Source organism: Maniola jurtina, chromosome 6 (assembly GCF_905333055.1).
Source record: "Maniola jurtina chromosome 6, ilManJurt1.1, whole genome shotgun sequence".
Lineage (NCBI taxonomy): Eukaryota > Metazoa > Arthropoda > Insecta > Lepidoptera > Nymphalidae > Maniola > Maniola jurtina.
In genome coordinates this window covers 3,544,949-3,568,667 of record NC_060034.1, presented here as the reverse complement: position 1 = coordinate 3,568,667, position 23,719 = coordinate 3,544,949, and the positions used below count along the sequence as shown (strand labels likewise).

Genomic DNA, 23,719 nt, shown 5'->3' with positions numbered 1-23,719 from the left:
TTGTACGGATCTCTAATTAACTGCACCTATCGAAACTCTTCCGCGATACCATCTAATGAAGCTGATAGCAGATTGCACGAGGCTTATAGGTAATACTACAGCGCATGTAAATCCACACTATAATATTATAAATGCGAAAGTGTATCTGTCTGTCTGTCTGTCTACTACCTTTTCACGGCTAACCGATTTTGACAAAATTTGGTATAGAGTTAGTTTACATCCCAACTCCCAAGGAAAGACATAGGCTACTTTTTATCCCGGTAAATCAAAGAGTTCCCACGGGATTCTTAAAAGCCCATCTGTTTAAGCGATTTACGTGAAATTTGGTACAGAGGTAGCTTGCATTCGGGAAATTGACATTAGCAACTGGGAAACCCTGGAAAATCAAAGAGTTCCCACAGGATTTAAAAAAAAACTAAATCCACGTCGACAAAGTCGCGGGCATCATCTTGTATATGGAAAAAAGGTGACTGATTGACTGTTTGCTCTATCAACGCACAGCTCAAATTACTGGTCAGATCGGACTGTTTGGCATACAGATAGCTGCATACGACGTAGACGGACGGATTTTTAAAAATTTAACCCCTTAGGGGGTAAAATAGGGGTTTAAAATTTGTGTAGTCCACGCGCACAAAGTCGCCAGCATGGGCTAGTAAGTTGTACAGTAAAAAGTTGTTAAAAAAAGTTAAACTAAGTTAACACTTTACCCAAGACAGGGTTAGTTAACTTTGGTACAAAATTTTCGATTAATTATATCTTATATAATCTTATAATATCTTTATCTTAATAATGAAGTTATGAACTCGTGCAACCCACTTTGGTTTTTATTGGCGGTCAAATTTAACCGTAACTGTAATGCACTTTTAACCGACTGTCATGCAAGTGGACTTAAATAAGGCAATACTTTCAAACACAGGCAGGTAGAAGGAAAGAATCTAAAAATGAGAATGTAGGTATAATATTACTGCAAATTGCACCTTTTATATTTTTATTGTAAGAGAAATTCCTGCTTTGTCGGGAATTGTATAATAAAACTCTCCTAATGGAAACTAAGGGTTGCGTTCTATCGTAACAAAGAAATTGTTTAACAGAAGCCCAGTTGTGTATTACTATTATTATAATAACATAATATAATCGTTGCTTTGCCAAAGCCAAAAGTATATTAGAAAAATCTTTATTTTTATTTAAATCATTATTCATCATCAGCTCCTCAACTAATTTACAGGTCCACTACTAAGTACGGGCCTTCTCTCGTATCCCGGCCAACAACGCGATGTTCAACGGCGTCACGATCAACGTACAACGGCATTCACACTGCCGTTTGGCTTCAGATGTTTTTAAACCCATTTCAAGTGAGGCCACTCAGTTTAACACGTTGATTATCGCGATAATTATGATAAGTAGTTATATTCCATTCGATGATTCTATGTTACGAAAGTCAAAACTGTTCTGTAATGAAAATATTATAATATGTAAGTACCTATATTGTAATTTGTGATGCTCTGGGAATTTCGTAGATTCGACAGCCAAATGCGTTCGGGTGGAATGCCTACAGAATTCATTTTTAGGGTTCTGTACCCGAGGGTGCCAACAGAACCCTATTAAATCATACCGATCAATTAATCTGCACACCACAACACGTTGCTCTCAATGACTGATCGAAATGATGAAACATTTGAGATAAAAAAGATTATGGTATGACGTAGGTGGATATACTCAGTGTGAGGATGATGATACACAGAGACAGGGCTGATAATGAGCGCAGATATCGATACGGCTGCGTATGATAATAATTACTCCTACCCAATTAGACAGTTGCAGAGCAGAGCATCGATTTTACGAGTATATTGCTGTGTACTGATTAATATTAGCTTGCAAAAACATTACTATTATATAAAACATAGGGGATGCCCACGGCTTCGCCCGCGTGGATTTCGATTTTTTTAGATCCCATGGGAACTCTTTGATTTTCCGGGATAAAAAGTAGCCTATGTCCTTCCCCGGAATGTATTCCAAGTCTGTACCAAATTTCATTAAAATCGGTTCAGCGGTTGGGCCGTGAAAACGTAGCAGACAGACAGACAGACAGACAGACAGACAGACAGACACACAATCGCATTTATAATATTAGTATGGATTACTATAAGTAGTGTTGAATTGGGGATCCTGTATCAAAATCCATGGGGATTTTGGATCACTCTCGCTAACGCTCGTTCGCTACGCTCACCGTGATACAAAATCCCCATGAATTTTGATACAGGATCCCCAATGTAGGCTACTGTCCACAACAACACATTAAATAAATGGAGTATTCCTAAATCCAAGCAACAATTAATCACTATCAACAGTGAGACAAAATCCTCAATGACTAGTTATTGCGGATCCTATATCATACGCCCGCACCGCACAGTGGATGATATAATACGATGAGTTCGACGAGACTGCGGCATTCATAAGAAATGCGAACGAGCCCATATGCATGATAATTTTACGTCTAAAAGTTTGCTCTCGCATAGTTAACCATTTGATTTGTTGCGCTCAAATTATTTTTGTATATTGATCGTGTTTCTGCTTGATCCGGCATTGCTGTATTCATTAGTATGAATTTCGATCGATTGATTCGAGGCTTGCGCATACTTATAATAGGTTGGATAAAGGTAGACTCTTTAAATGTTTATAGCTCATCAGAAATATATTCGTATTACATTAACGATTGCTTTTCCACATATCGGACATAACATTTTATCCAACGATAAAGCACATTTAGTACACGTTATAGCATGACCACATGGTATATAACACGCAGCTACTTCTTCTACAAGACAAATTTTGCAGCAAAGTGTTTCTTTAATATTTTCAACACATAATATGTTTCTGTCTGCAAAAGAACTTATTATATTGTTATTTACAAATTGTTCAGATACTTTTGATGCACCACAAACATCTTTGCTATCACTTTGTAGGTATGTTTCACCCTTCACAAGTAAAACATAGGGACAGGACGGAAACCAGCGTGCGTGCTCCGACCATGGATGATCTTCGATGCCCCAGTCTTTGAGCCTGCCATCACAAAAGTAACAAATCACGCGATCACTATCTCCTGTATAAAAAAAACCAGCATCAGCCATTTCTTGAGGTTTTTGATTTAAATCTTGAGGCCAGGTATCAAAACTTCGCAATCTTGCGATTTGAGTTGCATAGCGAGGATATTTAGGATATATTAACTCCATTCTGATCTACAAACAATGAATTTTGGATAAAGATTTATTAGTAAAAATATATTATAGCAGATTTCTAGTAAGGTGTGCAAGCTTATCATACATTATTATTTATCGAAAATTAATTCTTTAATGATGAATTTAGACACATTTCCCGCTATTTAAATATATTTCGATTGTTATAAATACTTTGATAAATAGAGATTAATGGACGAAAAAAATACGTACAATGCGTACTAATATAATAAATTCACTGATGCCCCCACGACTTCATCTGCATGGATTTAGGTTTTTAAATCCTGCGGGAACTCTATGATTTTCCGAGATAAAAAGTTGTCTATATCTCTCCAGTTCTTTTACTATACCCACGAAAAATCATGTCGATTCGTTGCTCCGTTGCGACGTGATTGAAGGACGAACCAATAAACAAACAAACAGACACACTTTAGCATTTATAATAAGTATGATTAGTGATGCAAAAAGGCGTCTGTCTAAACTAAAGACTAACGGCTGAATCTTGCCGAAATTTGATACACAGACAATTCACATCTTGGAGACGGATCCAGGATATTTTTTGACGTCGAAAATTAAAGGATTTCCACTCAAGTTTTAAATCAAATTCGCAAGGAAGAAGATTGAAGCATCAAATAGGAGCAAATATTATTAGACCTTTCACAAATTTTATACCTACCTATGGAAAGTAGTAAAATGTATAACCTTTTAACATTTTAACTATCGCGAGTCCGACGCATACCATTCCTTTTACGGTTAGATCTCAATTCACTGCGTAACTATAAACAACAGCGTCTTCCATGCTTCAAAATCGAACACCTATAGCTGATGCGGCAATAATTTATACGTAAGACAGTGTTCATACGAATGTATAAATCTAGTCTGATTACTTTCGCAAATATAAGTTTTATGTTGTGATGATTTAGTGTTTAAAGTTACATGCGCAAATGTTTAAATCTAATTTATTTCAATCCATTTCGTTTATTATGAAAGAGGTTTTAGAATTCGAGCGTATAAATAGGTCGATCCTAAGCGTCACCATTCCTTTCTTTCCGAGTTTTGGATACGACGACAACAACAGTCGAAATAAAGTATGTAAGTATTTTTATTTTATATGTTTATTTTTGAATTAAGCAACTAGGTACCTATTGAATTTTTATTTGGAGTTTTCATGTTGATAGTTACTTAAATTGTTTTTCAGGGCCTCTTCATCTTTCATCAATCCATTTGACGAAGACGAAGACCCCATCGCTTTGGTGCAGCCCCCATCAACATCGAAGTCTCTTAAGAAGAAACGTGAGGTGAAGCGGAAGAAGACGATCAAGAAAAAGGAGGTGACTTCTTCTGCTCCGAAGAATCCGTTCGAATCGAGCGGATCGGAATCTGAACCCGAAACGTCTCCAAATACACCTACGAGTCCATCTGTTAAGCGGAGGAGGTTTATTACCGAATCTGAGGTGAGTTGTCTTATTTATATTTTATTGGATTAAAGCTTTTAAAAGACTTCCCAATAAGAATGTTGTTAGGCAATTGGTCTGTATATAAATTTATGAATATAGTTTGTTAAAGTTATTATTTTGTTAGGGATCATATCCGAAGGGTACCAGTGGGATCCTATTACTAAGCTACCGCTGTCCGCCCGGACGTCTGTCTGTCAGCGGGCTTTATCTCATGAACCATAATAGGTAGAGAGTTGAAATTATCGCAGATGATACTAAATTGAATATTTTTCAATTTCAGGATGAATCTACTAGCAAGCCAGTGCGCGCTGCGAAATTGAGAAGTTTTCTCAGTCGGCGCGTTGCGTCGGGGTATACATCCCAATCAGACCCATCGAAGAAAGGCAGCTACTACTTCGAGCTGCGCGTCTACAACTCTGAAGAAGTGGAGAAACTCGCGAACAATGAGCGTTGGAAGCATGCCATCTGCACACTAAAACTTGCAACTGATTTAAATTCGGTGGTATGGAAGTCCCTCACCAAATTAATTGATGATAGTAAGGCTGAACTAAAAAATATTCAGCCCATTTTATACCCTGCAAATGAAAATAATTTCTAAGATAAATTTTGTAAATTAAATTTTGTAAATCTTAGAAATTATTTTCATAAATAAATTCAAAAAATATTTCATCTGCAACATATTGTATATAATAAGTATGACAATTAAATTACTATCTTTATGTTTGTGCCTGTAAATATTTTTTAACGTGTTTTTTTTACAGAAATTACAAAGCCTAAACCATACAAAGCCTAGACCATACAAAGCCTAGATCATACAAAGCCTAGACCATACAAAACCTAGACCATACAAAGCCTAGACCATATGAAACTAGAAATATAAAAACTAGAACCATATGAAACTAGAACCATATAAAATTAAATTAACGTGTTTTTTTTACAGAAATTACAAAGCCTAAACCATACAAAGCCTAGACCATACAAAGCCTAGATCATACAAAGCCTAGACCATACAAAACCTAGACCATACAAAGCCTAGACCATATGAAACTAGAAACATAAAAACTAGAACCATATGAAACTAGAACCATATAAAATTAAATAAAAATGTCTAAATGTTCATATCGAAAGATTTGAAGTTGGGATATTAATAACGTGATACTTACAGCCCTTATACTCTTACTAAGTCTGCACATTGTCTGAAAATAACTAGATTACTTTATTTTAATACAGTCATCTCATAACTATCCAAAATTTAAAATCTAGAACTGAGAAACTAGAACCATACAAACTAGATACTTGACATGTTTGAATGTTGATATCGAAACATCGCATTACTTCCATTCTATTAATAACTGTTTACTGTTTATTAGCCAATAGCTTGATTTATTATTTAGCTGTATTTCCTTACCGATTTTTTATACGCAGAATATTAAAACCAGAACTGAGAAACTAGATACTAAATAGATAAACAAGATAAGCAATTCTATGAAATTGAAAATGTTTTTCTGCAAAGAGTGTAACCTTTATGTTAAAACATCTATATCGTCACATAACAGAACAAATACTCATAAATCTAATAGTTTATTTCAATCTAGATATGAGAATGTGCAAATTATAAAAACGGCTTTTAGAAACAGAATAATCAGTTACAAAGTAAATCCGACCTCTACAACTTTAGTTCCAGAGAGTTTTTTTTCACAAATATTTAAAACCACACGCGAGATCATAAATATATCTCTAAAGAAACACACTGCCATTAAAGTAAATTTCGAGTTATTTGTTTCGTATATTTTACCAAAAAATTTTGAAAAGTCTATTAAATCTTTCAGTACTAAATATGGTATTATAGTCCAAAGTACTGATATTGATAATTTTTTATTACAATGTGCTCAAAAGTTAACTTGCAAATGCGCAGAATTCGAACAGTCAGAATCTGGTTGGACAATTGATTCTATCAGTCATTTGGAGATAAATATTAATAAATATAATCCTCTGAAAGGTGGATCATATTTGGCATTACCATCACATATAAGAAATACAAAATCATGTCTAAATATTCATAATTTCGATGATTGTTGCTTTTTATGGTGCATTGCTGCTAAAATGTATCCTACAAAACTTAATTCCAATAGAGTTTCATCATATCCTCATTATTCATTGCTTTTTGACATAAGAAATATGACATTTCCTCCGGGAATTGAAGATATTAAAACCTTTGAGAAGAACAATCCAACTATTAGTGTAAATGTTTATGGGTTAGAAGCCAATAATACAGTTACAGGTCCTTTGTATGTGACTTTAGCTCGAAAACTTACCCATGTTAATTTATTATATATTACTAAAAATGACAAAGCCCATTACTGTTTGATTAAAGACTTTGGCCGACTTGTGCGAAGGCAATTAACAAAACACAAGTCTAAAATATTTTTATGTGATGAATGTTTTTTATATTTCGCAAATGAACAAAAACTACACAATCACGATTGTGCTAAAAGACAAACTGTACTTCCAGAAGATGGTAGTAAGTTGCATTTTTCAAACTATGAGAGAACTCAAAGAATTCCTATCGTGATATATGGCGATTTTGAGAGCTTGCTTTGTAAATATTCAAACGAAAATAAATCTCTTTATACTGAAGATATACAAACACATGAACCATCTTGTTTCGCTTATTACATATGTTGCCATTCTAAACCTGAGCTTAATGACTTTGTAAGCTATCGCGGACCAAACTGTGGTAAAAAATTTGTTGAAAGCATTACGCGAGATGTAAAAAGATTGCACGGTATTTTAAATACAAATAATCCAATGTTTCCTCTTACTACCGAAGAGTTGACTTCATATAATGAAGCAAAAATTTGCTGCATCTGTAAAACAATGTTTAAAAAATATGATATAATAGTAAAGGATCATGACCATTTTACAGGTAAATACCGAGGCCCTGCTCACAACACTTGTAACATAAATGCAAAAAAATGTACGTTTATACCGATCATTTTTCATAACTTGAGTGGTTATGATTGCCACTTATTTATTAAAGAATTATCAGAAATTACCGGAAAAACGAGCTTGATACCAAAATCTAAAGAAAAATATATATCATTCACAAAATTTTTACCTATTGATAAAACAAATGCTGCTCAACTGAAGTTTATCGATTCATTTAATTTTTTGAGTTCGGGTTTGGATAAACTGGCAAAGAGTCTTCATCCGAATGATTTTCAGCATATGCGTGTATTTATTAAGGATGAACACTTATTAAATTTGGCCTGTAAAAAGGGTGTCTATTGTTATGATTATATGGATGCATGGGAGAAATATAATGAAACAAAGTTACCAAAACATTCGATTTTTTTTAATAAACTCACAGGTGAAAATATTTCCATTGAGGATTACGAACACGCTTTAAAAATATGGAAAACTTTTGGTATAAAAAACTTAGGAGAGTATACAGATTTATACTTACAATGCGATGTCTTATTACTATGCGACGTTTTTGAAAAGTTCAGAAATATGAGTTTAGACTATTATAATTTAGACCCCTGCTATTATGTATCATCTCCATCTTTAAGTTGGGACGCAATGTTGTTATATACTAAAGTTGAGCTTGATTTGATTTCTGATGTGGATATGTATCAGATGTTAGAAAAAGGTATTCGAGGTGGTTTAGCCCAGTGTTCATTGAGATATGCTGAAGCAAACAATAAATATTTACCATCCTACAATAAAAATGAGTCAAGTACGTACTTAATTTATTTAGACTGTGTCAACCTTTACGGTTTTGCTATGATGCAAAAAATGCCAATGCGTGACTTTAAATTTTTAAATGAAAATGAAATTAAAAATTTTGATGTAAGGAACATTTCTAAAAAAAGTCAGTGTGGATATATTCTCGAGGTAGATTTATGTTATCCGGATAATATTCATGATGCTCATTCAGACCTACCATTTGCTGCGGAAAAATATTCTCCTGCTCAAAATCAAAGCAAAAAATTGGTGGCAAATTTATATAATAAACATCGTTTTGTTATTCATTATATGCACTTGCAAGAATGCTTAAAGAATGGTTTATTGCTTTTAAAAATATACAGAGTGCTATCTTTTTATCAGGACAACTTTTTAGAGCCTTATATTTTTTTAAACACAAGTCTCAGACAAAATGCCAAGTCTGATTTTGAGAAAGACTTTTTTAAAAAGCAGAATAATTCTATTTTTGGAAAAACGATAGAAAACAAAAGGAAGCAGGTTGACGTAAAACTAGTAAACGTTTGGAGAGATACTACAAATAATACTAATAAATTGAATGGAGCGGAAAAATATATTAGTGCACCACATTTTCACAGTTTATCAATTTTTTCTGAAAACTTAGTAGCTATTCAATTGAAAAAAACAAAAATTGTCTTAGATCGACCAATATATATTGGATTCACGATTCTTGAACTGTCGAAAACGCATTTGTATCATTTTCATTATTCGGTCATAAAAAGAATCTATGGAAATAATGTTCAGTTATGTTATACGGATACTGATAGTTTACTATATCTTGTAAAAACTGATGATTTTTATGAAGATATGAAAGATAACATTCATTATTTTGATACTAGCAATTTTGAAGATGATAATATTTTTAATATGCCGAAAGCTAATATGAAAATACCTGGATATTTTAAAGACGAAATGGGAGGAGAAATCATTTCTAAATTTGTTGGTTTACGCGCAAAATTATATTGTTTACTTTCTGAGAAAAAAACTATCAGTAAAGCAAAGGGTATCACGAAGCCTGTGACAAAAAAATTAAACTTTGAGAAATATAAGAAAGCCTTATTTTGCAATGAAAATATAAGAGATGATATGTTTGTCATACGATCAAAAAATCATCAGGTTTTTACTCAGAAAATTAATAAATTAGTATTAAATAGTGATGATAATAAAAGGCAAATAATGGAAAATGATTTTAAAACTTTGCCTTGGGGGCATTACAGCACGATTCTTTAGTAAAAATATTATGCTAAGTACCTATGTATTTTACAAATTTTTATGTGTCTAATTTTAATATTAGTTTTAATGGTAATTTAGCATTTAATAAATTTGATTAAGTTTACCACAGTGTTTTATTTCAAATAAAATCACAACATATTTTATATTCCCTTTATTAATTCAACCAATTATTTACATTACTTCATAAACTTAGTACTTAACATAAGATTAACGTATTATAAAAACTTACTACTTAATGGAAAATATTCGGACTACAACTTACTTGCATGATATGAAAATATAAAATATACTTTATACTTTAATTAGAACTCATTTATGCTTTTTATTTTTACAATCGCAAAATAACAATAAAATAATATTAAATTTAACTATTCAGGCACACTTAGCTTTTGTATAATCCTATTAATTAAATCTTCTGTAGCATCCATCATATTGTCATAATTATCACTCACTATGTACTGTACACTCAAATTAGTCTTTGCACTGTTCTCCTGTTCTTTACTATCAATTTCAAGTATTTCAATTTTTATAATGTGGCTTCCCTTTGCTTTATTTTTCCGTATAACAAAAGATGAATCTGGAGCTGGTGAAATCACATGATCTATTTTTGGAAGCTTCTTTTTTAAAGACAATTTATTTTTCTTTTTTATGGTTTTCAAACTGGTGTTATTTTCAAGTGTTTCATTATTTTTTTGCTCACGTAAAGCTTTCAATCTATTCTCTTCTTCTCTTTCTAAAATAGCATCCAAGTCTTGAGCTCCATAAAATGGATTATTCATACTTGTGTTTCTTTCGTCATCCGTGAAATAAAAGTCCGACATGATGCTGTAACAAAATACAAAATTTTATAAATATAACAATAAAACAACATTTATAAAAATATCAATAAACAAATTCTAAAATAGAAAAGAATACAGTCAAAATATTATATAAGTAATTTTTTTCACTAACCAGAAGCGAGTGAGTTCCTTGCGTGAGAAGATCTGGGAATGAAAATTGTTTAGTAACAAATCTATGGAGTCAAGTTTTCAAAACAATTGTATATACTTGTATGACATTCGTCCGCATTATGCAATCTCTAGCGACATGTTAGAACCTGTTTAGTATTAAGTTCTTACGAATTTCAATTTCATACTATTATCACAAGGTTTAAATTAAAATGTATACCTACATTTTAATATAATCATCGACAAATAATAGTGCGCTAGACAAGTGCGAAGTGAAACACGAATGTGATACCTACAAGCAATACCTTAAAATTTAAATCAACTAGCAATAATATGAAGTTATTTAATAAGTTGCATTTTTAAAATTATCATCAATCAGTAATATGAAGTTGATAAAACAGGCTGAATCATTAAAAATAAATTATATAGATGTTGAAACACCACCACCATGCTTTAGCCGACATAGTAAACTTCTACCAAACATAATTCGATGCATAATTTGCGGACCCTCCAACTGTGGGAAAACAAATATTATGATAAACTTATTATTGCACGAAAATGGACTTAAATTCCAAAATGTTTATATTTACTCAAAGTCCACTTTTCAATCTAAATATTGTTTCCTACAAAAAGTTTTTCAAAATACTCCAGATGTTAAATTTATTATGTTCAAAAATAGTGAAGAAGTTATTTCGCCAACTGAAGCCTTAAGAAATTCTATTTTCATTTTTGACGACGTGACTTGTGAAAATCAAGTTAATATTCGAAATTATTTTTCGATGGGCAGACACAAACAAATTGATTGCTTTTACTTGACCCAAACATATTCAAAAATTCCTAAGCAATTAATACGTGACAATGTTAACTTTTTAATTATTTTCAAGCAAGATGATATAAACTTAAAACATATATATAAGGAACATGTTAATTCTGATATGAGCTGGCATGTCTTTAAACAATTGTGTGCAAGTATTTGGAAAGATCCGTTTATGTTTTTATCAATCAACAAAGATTGCGAACTAAATAACGGTCGGTACAGAAAAACATTTGACATATTCGTGAAATTCGACTAACAATTTTACAATTATATACCACATACGAGACACAAATTTAGTCAGTCAAATGAGAGCACTGGTAAGAATACCTACCCATATTTAATTTAAAAATGGAAGCCGTTGTAAAGAAACAATTAATTAAATCAATTGAAACCATCAAAAAGAAAGCAAAACAAATGCGTGAAGAAGAAGATGATTTAGAACTAAAAAGGCGCAAACTTTTTAAATCCATAACGGATCCATTAGAATCCATAGTATTGCAAAAAAAAGAAAATAAAAACAATAGTCACCATGATTTACCAGATACATGTTCACCTTCAACTTCTGATAAAATTAAAAACATAGAAAATGATGATAAAAATTATGTAACACCAAAACCAATAACTTCTACCCAAAATTTTGAAGAAATCGAAGAATTCTATACTCCATCTCCAACGCCTGAAAAAAGCAATGAAATCTATAATTTGAATGTACCTTTTGGTGTACGTAATGAAAATAGTAATTTAATGATTGGAAATACAAAAGTAACATTTTCAGATGGTGATGCTCATAGCAAAAATATGATGGCTAAAATAGGAAATAGATCCTATGAAGTAACCCCAGGTTTGGCAGAATTATTATTTCAGAGTAAACCAGATGTAAAGATTGTATCTGATCAAGATAAATTAGTATATAAAGATATTTTATGCAATACTAGTGCACATAGGAGAGATTATAACCCTACGAATCAGATTAAAGGCGATAAAGGGACAAAATATACTAAAATTGTGAAACCTCTCTTTACTGATAGTGAATTAAAAGAAAAAAAACAAGGTGGTTTTATGCCAACTCTTAAAACTTTGAAAAAAAATACAGATTTCATATACTGGGATGATCCGAATGAGTTAGTAGATAGATTGAAAATTTTAATTGCTTCAAAAGATGCTGGCAACACTAGTCATGACAATGAGATTATATCAATAATTGAAGAACTTAAAGAAGCTGGTATAATAAAATAAGTATATAAAAATAAAACCTGGTTACATTTTTGCTTAGTTCTATAAACACTGTTGAACATGAATGTCAACAAGTTTGGTCATCATGTACACAAGAAACTGAAAATGGATAGCTCTGCCTTAGAAAATATCTTTGATGCTCAACATAAAATCATCAAACATGTTGGTACACCCATTGACCCAAACGACTGTGCTACTAAACTATATGTTGACAAATTCTTAGATGGGCTCTATATACGATTAAAAACAGTAGAGGAAACATTGTTGCAGTTAAAATCAGAAATAAATAGTCTAAAAAGGAATATAGAAGGTGTAAGTCGTAAATTCAAAAAATGAGCAAAGATAGTGTAGTAAATGAAATACATAAAAATGTTAGGAAAAATTTTCCTCGAAGACATGTTATACTTAAAGACATTGATGATGTATGGCAGGCCGATTTAGTTGATATGCAATCATTCTCAAAAGATAATTCACAATATAAATATATTTTAACAGTCATCGATGCTTTTTCAAAGTATGCATGGGCATATCCGCTTAAACTTAAAAATAAAGAAACTGTGACTGAAGCATTTAGTAAGTTACTAGAAAAAGGTCGTGTTCCCAAAAATCTACAAACTGATTTAGGAACAGAATTTTATAATAGTTGTTTCAAAAAATTATTACAAAAATACGGTATAAATCATTATTCCACTTATTCCACTAAAAAGGCGTCAATAGTAGAAAGATTTATAAGAACGTTGAAAACTAAAATGTACAAGCAATTTAGCTTGCAAGGGAATTACAAATGGAATGATGGAACCCTCGAGCACATCATGAAAAAATATAACTCCACATTTCACAGAACAATTGGTACAGCTCCAGATAAAGTTAATGAAAAGAATAAACAAAATATACTAAAAAGATACAGACTACTACAATTATCAGCACCATCGCAGAAACGTTCAAAATTCAAAATTGGAGATTATGTAAGAATAAGCAAATACAAAGGAACTTTTGACAAAGGATATACTCCCAACTGGTCAACTGAAATTTTTAATATAGCTCAAGTTCAAAACACTCATCCAATTACTTACCTTCTAAAAGATGCAAGACAGCGACCTATTTTAGGATCATTCTATACTGAAGAATTACAAAAAACAAAACATCCTGATATATATCTTATTGAAAAGGTTTTAAAAACAAAAGGAAATAAATTATATGTCAAATGGTTAGGTCTGCCGCCTAGTGAAAACAGTTGGATAGATAAACTAAATCTTTTATAAACACATTTTATGTTAACAACTTTCAGTCTCTTATTATCTACGATACTGAGCAGAGTTCTCTTTTATTAAAAATGGAGAAACAACCATCCAAGCGTAAAATGACTTTGAGAAGAAAATCTAACAATTTGAAAACAAGTAATTCTGGTGCTGGTTTTAAGAAAAGCTTTAAGGATATTGTATCTCGCGCGAAAAAACATATCCATAAATTGAAACCTAAATGCAAAAAAGCTGCAATCGAATTAGCTCTTGCTGCTGCTAAGGAATTAGCAGCGACATCTTCAGTTAATGTACCGCGTATAATACCCATACCAAAGACAGGTGGGGTTTTGCCACTAGTCCCCATATTTGCAGGATTGTCTGCCGCGGGCAGCTTAGCGGGTGGTACTGCTAGTATAGTGAAAGCAGTCAATGCTATTAATTTAATGAAAAAAAAATTTCAAGAACTAAAGAGACATAACGAGAAGATGGAAACATTGTGTATCGGAAAAGGATTATTTATAAAGCCCTATGGTAATGGTTTGGGAATATACACAGCAAAGGAAAAAAACTGATTCGGCGGCTACCTAATCGTGCTCTAAGTAACTTGGATATTCTAAAAATTTCAAAAAATATTCCTTATTTCAGAGGTGTATTTATGAGAAATGAACTTCCAAAATATCCTTTTAAAAAAGAGTGTGGTATCATCAACTTAGATAGCTCTCAAAATCCTGGAACTCATTGGGTAGCCTATGCAAAAATAAATAATTACATTGAATACTTTGATAGTTATGGTAATTTGAAACCGCCTAAAGAATTTGTAAAATATGTGGGAGCGAATATTAATTATAATTATGACAATTATCAAGGATCTAATTCTTATAACTGTGGCCATCTATGTATCAAATTTCTTATTAATTTTTGGAATAAAAATTGAAAATAAATAGATGATACAAAAATATGTAAGCTCATTTAACCATCATGTCTATTACACTCACGATCGTGGGTGAAAAATCTATTCTAGAATCATTTTACGCCCCTCCTCTTATTTTGGAAGACGAATATGAGTGTGGCTTAGTATATTTTTCTGCATTTAATTCAATTCCAAATGTAGACTATAATAATAATGTGTTTGAATATGGAGAAGAGAAAAAAAGAATTCTTATTCAACCAGGTGCTTACGATTTACAAGATTTGTATGAATACCTAAAAGAAAGAGTTGAAAATTGTGAATTACAAATAAAATCTAACATCAATACAATGACATGCTCTTTGTACTGTACTGAAACTATAAACTTTAATTCAGAAAATAGTATTGGACCTATGCTAGGTTTTTCTAACGAAAAACTAAAAGCAAATAAATGGCATGAATCTACAGAATCCGTTAACATTCTACCACTGTCTGTCATAAGGATCGAATGTGATCTTGTACAGAGTTCGTACACTAACGGTTCTCCTTCACATATTATTTATGAGTTTGTGCCAAACATTCCTCCAGGTCATAGATTTATAGAATCTCCAAGTAATGTGATATATTTTCCGGTCAAAAGAAAGATAATTTCATCAATAACAATAAAAATTTTGGATTTGGAAGGCAATAATATAAATTTTAAGGGCGAAACTATTGTTTTGTGTCTTCATTTGAAAAAGTCAAAATGATCGTATTTAACAAAAGTAATTATTATAAAGAGTATAACCCAACTATTAAGAAAGTTATTACCAAGGAAAGTGTAAAACAAAGAAGACGTGTTAGAGTATATAAAAAAATTCATCAGAGTAATAAACAATTTCTTAAAGCCCTCGGCTTCAAAGTATGAGCCTCCTTCAGATCAACGAATTACCTGAATTCGATAACTCTATCGAGAGTTATGAGGTTCATACATATAATCCATACAATAACAGTTTCAATGAAAATGATGAAATTCGGATACCTATTCACCAGCAAGATATTTACGTGTTACCATCAGCCAGTTCCATTTACATTGAAGGAAAAGTTTCGGTGACTCATAAAGATCAAGCTGGCAAAGTTCAAAAGAAAAGTGTTGACTTCAGTAATAATGCAATTGCATTTCTTTTTCAAGATATCCGATACGAAATGAATGGTGTTGAAATCGATCGTATTAGAAATGCTGGAATAACTACAACCATAAAATCTTTCATTTCAATGAATAGCGGTGACAGTAAAGCGGCTGCTGCTTGGGGTTGGAATATAGACGGATTTAAAAATCAAAATGGAAATTTTAATGCTTTGATACCCTTAAATAAGATTTTAGGTTTTGCTGAAGACTACAATAAAATAATAATAAACTGTAAACATGAACTCATACTTAACAGAGGTAGTACTAACATAAATAGTGTTGTCATGGGTAGCGATGATATTGTAGACATTGATATACAGAGAATCCAATGGCGAGTACCACATATTAAAGTATCAGATCAGCAAAGATTAATACTTTTAAGGAAATTAGAAAAAGATAATCCCGTACAAATAGCATTTAGAAATTGGGATTTGTATGAATATCCATTATTGCCAAAAACTACCAAACATTCATGGGCGTTAAAGACTGCTTCTCAATTAGAAAAACCTCGATATGTTATATTTGGTTTGCAAACTAATAGAAAAAATGTTAAAAACAGAGACAGCACAATATTCGATCATTGTACATTAACCAATGTCACATTATTCCTGAATTCCCACTATTATCCGTATGATGCTTTAAATCTCAAGTTTGAGGAAAATAAATACAGTATATTATACGACATGTACACCAAGTTTCGTCAGTCGTTTTACAACCTTCCTATTGATCCACTGCTTGATCTTCATACATTTAAAGAAATAGCGCCTTTATTTGTCATAGATTGTTCCAGACAAAATGAAAATTTAAAAACTGGTCCAGTTGATGTTCGTCTGGAAATAGAAACGTCTCAGGAAATTCCAAGCAATACCAGCGCTTACTGTTTAATCATAAACGATCGTCTTGTGGAGTATAGGCCGCTGAGTAACATTGTTCGAAAACTATCATGAAAATTATTGTGGACGTTCAAGGTTTTAAAAATGATCAAAATTACTTTCTGCCTAAAGAGATTGCTATAGTGTATAGTGATCGAGTTCAAGTTTTGTTAATAAAACCACCATATCCCTATGAATGGCTAACAGACACAGAAAAGAAACAAGTTAAATGGATTGAAAAGAATAGAAAAATATTATGGAGCGAGGGAATCGTGCCTTACGAGACCTATAAATACCATCTAATAGATATTTTAAAAAATAATGATATTTATTGTAAAGGCCTTGAAAAGCAGTTATGGTTAAAAGATATATTAAGTAATCCTAACGTACATAATTTAGAAGATAAAGGATGTCCTCGTTTATTAACATTGTATGAGTTGTATAATTCACATTCTGACATATATAGTTGTGTTTATCATCCGACCATCTGTGCGCTGAAAAATGTAACTTGTTTAAAAAAGTGGTGTATGAATAATAAAGTTTTAGATGATTAAATATGCTTGTTTAATTTCCATATACCTGCTTCTTTTATTTAATTTACTGATTATACTCGTATTGAAAACACAATATTTGGTGTAGGTTGTTATAGCCAAATAGTTGTTTTTCATGTTGTAAAAATATTACATTTGAAGAGTAATTTTAAAATTCAAGGTTTCTTAGTACCTATCTAGTTTTATCAACATATTTGCTCGTGCAAATAGAATGAATATTTCGTTCTTAAACCATGTGAATAGTTTGTTCAAAATACGGATAGTTGATTAATTTTTGCTTGGATTTAGCTACACTCCATTTATTTAATGTGTTGTTGAGGACAGTAGTTTAGAATTGGGGAATTCTGTATCAAAATTGGTGGCGATTTTGGATCACGGCGAGCGAAGCGAGCGAGCGTAGCGAGAGTGATCCAAAATCCCCACCAATTTTGATACAGAATCCCCAATTCAACACTACTACTATACTATAAAACATTACTATACATATAATATTAGTATAGTCAGTTCATTAATATAGTGTCGGTACAGCCGCAGACGCTCTTATTATTTTGCTTTTATTTATTTTTACTGTGTTTTTTAAATAAATGTTTTCCTATTCTAAAAATAAAATAGTTATTTATGTTACAGTTCTTTATGTTATAGTTATATTGTAAATTACGAATACCCTCCTTGAAGACCTCCCTGGCGCAGTGGTAAGCGCTGTGATCTTTTTAGTGGGAGGTACCGGGTTCCATACCCGGCAAGGATTTGGAATTTTATGATTTTTAAATCTCCGGTGTGGTCTGGTGGCAGGCTTTGGTCCTGGCTAATTACCACCCGACCGGCAAAGCCGTGCTGGCAGGCCCCGGTGCGCCGTTTTAGGGGTACGCTAAATGTAGCATTCCGATACGATGCCGTATAGGAACCATAGGGGTTGGGTGTGGGTGTGAGTGTGTGTGCAGTGTGTGCGAATTTTTGTGAGTGTGTGCGAGTAAGTGTGAGTGTGTGCGACACGAAGAGTTTCGTACAATCGTAGAAGAAATAACACTTTTCAATTTTTTTTAATTTTCATGGTGGCCATTTTGAAATTCCATTATTTGTTGTTATAGAGGCAATATAAATACATATTCTCTGAAAATTTCAACTAATTATTACGGTTCACGAGATCCAGCCCGCCGACAGACAAATGGACGGACGGACGGACGTACGGACAGCGGAGTCTTAGTAAGAGGGTCCCGTGGGCACCTTTCGGGTGCGGAACTCTATAAATTGGTCACACGTCCGTGTTCTTCGTGCCCACTTCAGGCCACTACCAAGAATGCCCAGAGGGATCGGAAACTTCGAAGATGGCGTAATGTAATCAACTGGTGCGAGTTCGGGAAAGTTCAGTTCCGCAGATATAATATTCATTAGATTTATCCGGAATAATGGTATTATTGAGGTTGAAAAAAGAAAAAAATCATCACAAAGTCATCATCATCATCCTGCGGCATAACAACCCTTCGTGGCTCCAGCGGGATGATTCGATAACTTTAAAGTTTTCTAAGAATTTTTTTTTAATATCACTCCGTGACGCAGGAACCAACCAATGTTGTTATATGTATATGTTGCTGGCTATCATTCAGTGTTGAACACTGAGTTAGCGAATCGGCCCACTGGCCTCCTTCTCTATCTTCTTATTCTTCTTTTATATTGTAGCTAATGGGTACGTATACCACGATTAATTAGGTGTTTTTAAAATGTCGGTAAACCAAGAAATAAGCTTATATTCATTATTTATTTTAACGGCGCTTGTATCCGACACTCGTTCCCGTGTCCCTTACAATACCTGACTTTGGTCTCAGGGTTTATTAGAGCGTCTAACTTCTGATTCATATTCTGACGGTAAGTGCCAGAAGATTCTAGCATTGGGCCAAATATAGTTCTGAGCATTTTCCTTTTTACCCGACTACGGCAAAGCTAAACGAAAAGATTATTAAATCCTGATAATTAAAAACCAATTAAAGGAATATTACGCTTAAAAACCGATAAAAATACATTTCTTTACTAATAATTTTATCGATACAGAACACCGCATTGCCGCCCCGTATAAAAGGTCAGAAAAGTTTAAACATCATTACAATACTCGGCGAAAGATTAAGGCCACGTTGAGGTATTCAGAATGGGCGACCCTCCGAATGGCCCATAAAAATGTGCCTCCTCTTTATTGGATATCTGAATATAGGGCCGCGAGCCATCTGTCCTAAAGTATTGTTTATGCAACGGTCCAGTTTTTAGGACTCGGGATGGAATAAATTTTGAAATTGGGCGTGATCGTAAAATTTCTGATTGTTGGCTGTATCCTAAAATTTTGAATAAAAATAAAGTGGAGTGCGTATAATGAATTTAATTAAGCGGCGGACTTTAATTAAAGCCAACAAGCTTTAAATTTTTGCAACTCACTGGTTTTAATTCTTAGGTCCTTCTGTGCGACAATGTAGGTAGGTACATTCTCTCACTGACTACTGAACGAATACTTTGTTATTTACCTATAATTTATAACATATTTTAATTTATTTACTACTCACATATTATTACACATTAATAATATTTATTATTACCATTTATTGATAAGCTGTATTACGATAACGCCTAAGATCAATAACCAAGAAGATATGTTACTAATTAGTTTAATTAAAGCGTGAGGAATCCCACATGCCTGAGAGATCTCAAAGGTGTGTGAAATTTACCAATCCGCACTTGTCCAGCGTGGTAGACTATAGCCAAACCCTTCCCACTCTTAGAGGAGACCCGTGCTCAGTAGTGAGCCGGTGATGGGTTGATCATGATGATGATCGTAACTGTGATTAACGCCAGTTCTGGACCAGGCTAGGCAGGGCATAAATTCAAATTCAAATTCAAATTCAAATTATTTTTATTCAATTAAACTTTTACAAGTGCTTTTGAATCGTCAAAATTATCTACCACTGATACTTAGGCTAGGCCTAAATATTTGGGGACCGATAGGTCTTGTTCAGGTCCTGAAACTGGCAAGCACAATGTACATTACAATTTGGCGTAATTAGGACATAAAGTGGGACGCTATAATTTATGTACTGCTAATGTGCCAGCGCTAGCTATTGTATTGTTTGTTGCAACCCGAGTTTGTGTTTTAGCTGGTTTTAGGCGGTAGTTTAGTGGTTCGGGAGAGAATCCGGCGATTACCATGAAATATAAATTACAAGATTTGGAATATTATCTGCTTGTTTTATTGTAACCAGTCCTTTTTAGATTTAACTATCACCACTATATCATCTTATAAATCTAACAATTTCGACCATCAAAAGGGGTACATAAGAATAAATGATTTTGAGTTTGAGTTAGAGTTCCGTACTCGAAGGGTGCCAACGGGACCCTGTTACTAAGCCTCCGCGCTGTCTGACTGACGTCTATCCGTCCGTCTGTCTGTCAGCGGACTGTATCTCGTGAACCGCAATAGGTATAGAGTTGAAACAACAAATATAATTAAAAAAATTATAATAGCCACCATGAAAATTAAAAAATAAATAAAAGTTATTTCTTATACAATGGTACGGAACCCTTCGGGTGTGAGTTCGGCTCGCACTTGACCGGTTTGAAGGGTTTCGTATCGTCTAAGAAAAAAAGGAACCCTTATAGTTTATAGGATCACTTCGTTGTCTGTTTGTTTGTCAAGACCGGTCAAGGGTATCAAAATCTTTAGAGTACCTACTTCCTGTTGACCTAGAATCATGAAATTTAGCTGGTATGTAGCCTTATAGCAAAAGTAAAGGAAAAATCCGTTAGACATCACACAAAACGATTTGTACGATGTACGGAACCCACTGCGAGTCCAATTCACACTTGATCGGTTTTTTGTGGGCTCTATGGTCATAGAGTCTCCAAATTAACTTTTAGCTTTGTCTTTAAGACGACCTTGTCCAAAAACTTAAAGTACAAACATAAACACGCGAAGTTAAAACACAAGCACGTCCTATCAAGGTTAAAGGTAAACCGCAAAAACTTCGCTCGCAAAGGTTTCGGCCTTCAGAAAACAATTAAGATAAAACCCCTATGAGGCTGGAACTTTATACCGACCCTCGCTACTTCAATATTAATGGCTTGATATTCCGGGGCGTTTTAAGTTGATCGCTCATTAATGTTCTTCCGATCCGGAATATCTTACTAATAATATAAACTAGCTAGCTAATCTTATTTTTGACGACCTCCCTGGCGCAGTCAGCGCTGTGGTCTTATTAGAGTGAGGTCCCGGGTTCGATTCAATGCAGGGATTTAGAATTTCATAATTTCTAAATTTCTGGTCTGGTCTGGTGGGAGGCTTTGGTCGAGTCTAGTTACCATTCTACCGGCAAAGCTGTGCCACCAAGCGATTTAGCGTTCTGGTATAATGCCATGTAGAAACTAAAGGGGTATGGGTTTAATAAAATCTGCCATACCCGTTTCAGGTTAGCCCGCTTCTTAGACTGTATCATCACTTACCACCAGGTGAGATTGCAGTCAAGGCCTAACTTGTATCTGAATATTAAAAAAAAACCCGCAACAGTGAGTCGCAGGACTCGCAAGGAGCCGCTGAATTCAGGCGGCGCAAGACCGTGGCGTGTAGAAGTGCATTCAAGAGACCTATGTCCAGCTGTGGACTTCCACGTGGATTTAGGTTTTTAAAAGCCCATGGGAACTTTGATTTTCCGGGAAAGTACCTAGTCTAGATATCACTCTAAAGGTCTTTTACTAAATATCCAAGCAAAAAAACACGTCAATCTCTCTCTGCTTTCCCTCTGCTCTGGTTGCTCTATTGCGGCGTGATTGAAAGTAGGTAGGTATAGTAAGGTAGTGATAAAAGCTTTATTAAAATTTTAATTCACTTCATTTTATTGTAAGGTTTTATTTGAACTTTGTCCGATCAATTTCTTGAAACGCTCGTAAGTTGAGGGTTATCCATAAAAACCCGCTAAGATATTGACTTTCAGAAAACAATTAAGATAAACTCCCCATGGAGCGCGGATATCCGAGCTTCCCGCTGCTTCTGTATTAATGGGATAATAGTTTGGAGAGTTTATTTGTGAGAAGGTTGTGGTATGGTGTAGCAGCGTACCTATACATACATATAAGATACGAGTACATTAGGTAAAGACAGACTGGTCCCACGGACATACGCAATTTATGCAATGCAACATTCTTATGTTGGTAAACCTATTTAACTCAGTCATAAACATACGTACCTACGCAGGTCGGTACGTTTTGTACATTTTCTTTTGCCCTCATGCCCGTAGGATCTATAATAATAATTTGTTCCTTAAATAAATTCAATTGAATCAAAAAATCAAAAAATTATTGGTTAGAATTCAAATGAGAGCCAAACTTCGTTTAATGTTAATTTTATTTAATAGGAAGCCAACGGTAAACAAAGAAATAATCATTTTAAACTTATTCAAACTTAAGACTATTAATGTATGTATATTACCTACTCACTTACAGGTTAACCCAACATGTGTAATCTAAAATTTCTAAATAATAAAGCTTAAACTAAACTTTGTACAAGTACGTAGGTATATAGGTTTGTTTAGAGCAATTAAAACTGAATACTGACTGACACACAATTGTTACCATTTTCGCAGTTCCCCCTAGAAACTCTGATTAAAATACAAACAATGACAAAGTCCTTGTGTCCCTTTTATAATTTTATTTGAAGTAAAATTTTTCCTTCAGCACGACTTGTAAAACAAAACTGATCTTATAAAAAGAAAAGGTGTTTTCTTTTTCCGCACTTTTTAAAACAAAGAAAAGTAAAGTATGAAAGTGGCTTCAGTTAAATAAATTTACTTCAGTACATGAAAAAGTGGCAAGTATTTATGCCTCAAATTATTACCTATATTATAAATGCGAAAGTGTGTATGTTTAATGGTTTGTTGGTTTGCTATTTAATCTCGCCACAACAGAGCAACAGATCAACTTGATTTTTTGCATGAATATACATAGTTAAAGACCTGGAGAGTGACATGGGCTACTTTTTATCATGCAAAATAAAGAGGTCCCAAGGAATTTTTGAAAACCACAAGACATAAGACAAGGCATCAAAAGAGTCGCAGTCAGTTGATGATCAGCAAGAGAAATCTATGACCAACAGTGGACATGTAGGTATCTATTGACGACGACAAGGACGATAACCACTTTTAAGTTAGCCTGCTTCCATCGTGATCAGGCCTAGTTGGATTTTTTTTCTGAAGAACGTTTCAGCCCACTAGTCAGTTGTCGAGATACCTATCTAAGTGATTAACAGCTGAACGATTGCGATATATGT

The 23,719-nt window shown here is 33.4% G+C and overlaps 1 long non-coding RNA gene across 1 annotated transcript; it reads right to left on the bottom strand.

Annotated features, from left to right (window-relative positions):
- Nucleotides 1-214: 214 nt before the first annotated feature.
- LOC123865923 lies at nt 215-23,443 on the bottom strand. The gene is made up of 3 exons (XR_006796075.1): nt 23,288-23,443; nt 13,695-13,700; nt 215-225 (listed from the first exon to the last, which is right to left on the bottom strand). It is a non-coding gene; the product is annotated as an uncharacterized LOC123865923 (long non-coding RNA).
- Nucleotides 23,444-23,719: the final 276 nt, after the last annotated feature.